The sequence below is a fragment of the Abrus precatorius genome, unplaced genomic scaffold (assembly GCF_003935025.1).
Source record: "Abrus precatorius isolate BTA unplaced genomic scaffold, Abrus_2018 Scaffold7, whole genome shotgun sequence".
In the NCBI taxonomy this organism is placed as follows: Eukaryota; Viridiplantae; Streptophyta; class Magnoliopsida; order Fabales; family Fabaceae; genus Abrus; species Abrus precatorius.
In genome coordinates, this window is record NW_020874417.1 from 21920565 (window position 1) to 21923255 (window position 2691).

Here is a 2691-nt window from a genome sequence, read left to right on the forward strand (position 1 = left end):
GCCGTTGCCGGGGATTGCTTTTTCGATATTAAGAAAATCTCAAATTTAATTGATTTAAGCAATTTGTGTTTTATTTTATTTTGTTTTGGTTATTATTAAATTTTTCTTTTATATTTTATAATTTTCGTTTTTTTTTTATTTTAATTTTTTTTATTTCACAATTTCTTTTAATGTATGCTCACTCGTTCTAAGTGCTCTACAGCTTGTTTATTTGATCTGGAGATTGAGAGAACAGCGCATAGACAAAGAAAAGAAGTGAGAGAGCAAAGAATGGCTGAGGAAAGGAGATCAATTCAAGATTACATGACACCCACTGCTAGAGGCACTCCTGGAAGCATTGCGGCACCAAATGTGGAGGCCAACAAACCAGCACTTATAACCATGGTCCAGAACTCGATACAGTTTGGAGGCATGCTTAATGAAGACCCCAATCTCCATCTGATAAAGACAGACACCATCAAATATAATGAAGTCTCCAACGATGCTATTAACTCTGCCTTTTCCCCTTCTCAGTATCTAAAAGGGTGAATGCATGGTTTTCCTCACTCCTAGCCAACTCCATCAGAACTTGGGAGGATCTCACTCAGCAATTCTCGGGAAAGTACTTTCTCCCATCAAGGTCCTATAAGCTTATGACGAAGATATGTTGGTTCCAACAATATGAAGTAGAATCCTTATTTGAAGCATGGGAGCGATTTGGAGAGCTTTTAAGGAGATGTCCTCATCATGATTTTCTGACGTAGAGATAGGTACAATTTTTTTACAGTGGCCTATCAATCAATACCAGTGCTACAATTGATGCCGTAGCAGGAGGGTCCCTCATAAGAAAAGATCCAAATGATGTATACAAACTAATAGATGAGATGGCATCTTCTAGCTTTCAGTGGCACACCGCTGACTCTTATGACATCAAGAGGAAAGAGACCGCTCCACTCTATCAAGCAGAGAGCAACAGCCCACTAATGAACCAAATGGCAGCCCTTGCAAAGCACCTAGAATCTTTAATGAAGGCTCAAGACCAACCTATAAGAGCTCCTATAAGCCCAGAATTTAAGCAAGTAGAGGCAAACTTCAAGGGCAATCACAGTTCAGGATGGAGGAGTAATCCTCCGAACTCTTTGGGTAATGGCTTTGGAAATCAAAATTCAAGTGTTTATCGCCCTCCTCATGTGCAAAGTCAAGGAGCAAGACCTGAAGGAAAAGAAGCTCCTAGATCTCAGTCCAACATTCAAGAACAGATGATGCAATATGTGCATTACTTTGATAAGAGGATGATAGAGCTTGAATCCAAGTTGGACCAACATATTGAAAGAACTAATAAGAGGTTCGCAGAGGTCAAATATGAAATACAAGCCAGCTCATCTAAGATGAGTGCACAATTGGAGCAAATTACGAATCTTCTGAGTCAAAGAGTGATGGGAACACTGCCATCTCAGCCTGAGCGTAATCCAAGGGAGCAATGCAATACCATTACTCTTAGAAGTGGGAAGAAATTACAAGAATCATAGAACAGAGGTACATGCACGCCCATACTTGTTGAGAAGCACGCCCATGCTGATTCTACATGCACGCTTGTGCTCACTGATGAGCACGGCCCTGCTGAAATTGAAGCACGACCGTGCTTATACAAGCACGTCCATGACAGTGATCAAAGCACGGTTGTGCATCACTATGAGTAAGACCGTGCTTCAAGCGAGGAGCCTTAAAAAGAAAAGAAGGAAGAGCGTCTTGTTCAACCAAGGCCCTATGAGCCTAAGATACCTTTCCCACAGCGGCTGCAAGGTCACCTTCCTTATGATGAAGAATTTCACAAGTTCTTAGACTTATTAGGCAAAGGGCACATCAATATGCCTTTCATTGATGCTATCTCCAAAATGCCCAAATATGCTAAATTTTTAAAGGAGATTTTGACAAATAAAAGGAAGTTGAAAGCACATGAAATTGTGAAGCTCACTCAAGAGTGCTTAGCTATAGTCCTTAAAAAGCTTCCACCTAAGCTTAAGAACCCAGGGAGTTTTACTATTCCTTGCACAATTGGAAAAACTCATATTGATAAGGCTTTATGTGATTTAAGAGCAAGTATTAATCTTATTGATAAATACTTTCTATACTTGATCCTACATTGTAATTCATGAATGATAATTGAGAGTTTTAAGCTATTCATTGAGAAAATTTACTATTATTAATTTCATTTTATTTATATTTCAGGAAAAAGGATCAAGAAGTGAAAGTTTTAAAAGATATTGGCAATTGAAACACACAAAGAACCAGAGATATACATGGGAAAGTACACACCCATGTATATGAGTGTGTATCTCACTGGTTGCATGAATCAAGAACACAATGAAGCCAGAGATATACACGGGCAAGTACATGCCCGTGTATATAAGCGTGTATCTCCCTAGTCGCGTCAATTGAAGTGTACCCGTTGTCAGAGTAATATTATGAAAATTAAAGTACCAAGTGTCGTATCCACAGGGACTGTTATTAAGAAATTCTTCCTTAATTGCGTAATTGTTAATAAATATGAAAAATAAATTTTGTTGATGAAATTGCTAAAAGTAAAAGAATAATAAATTAAAAGGAACAGATATTTATGAAAATAAATTATAGAAAATTATGGCTAAAGGTATTCAAGGGAAATAGGCAAGTATCTAGACTGTAAATCCTCCTAAGTGTCCAAATAACTGA

At 38.0% G+C, this 2691-nt stretch overlaps 1 non-coding gene across 1 annotated transcript; it reads right to left on the reverse strand.

Annotated features, from left to right (window-relative positions):
* Positions 1-626: 626 nt before the first annotated feature.
* Positions 627-733, reverse strand: LOC113873965. The gene has a single exon (XR_003506030.1). It is a non-coding gene; the product is annotated as a small nucleolar RNA R71 (small nucleolar RNA).
* Between the last annotated feature and the right edge of the window lie 1958 nt (positions 734-2691).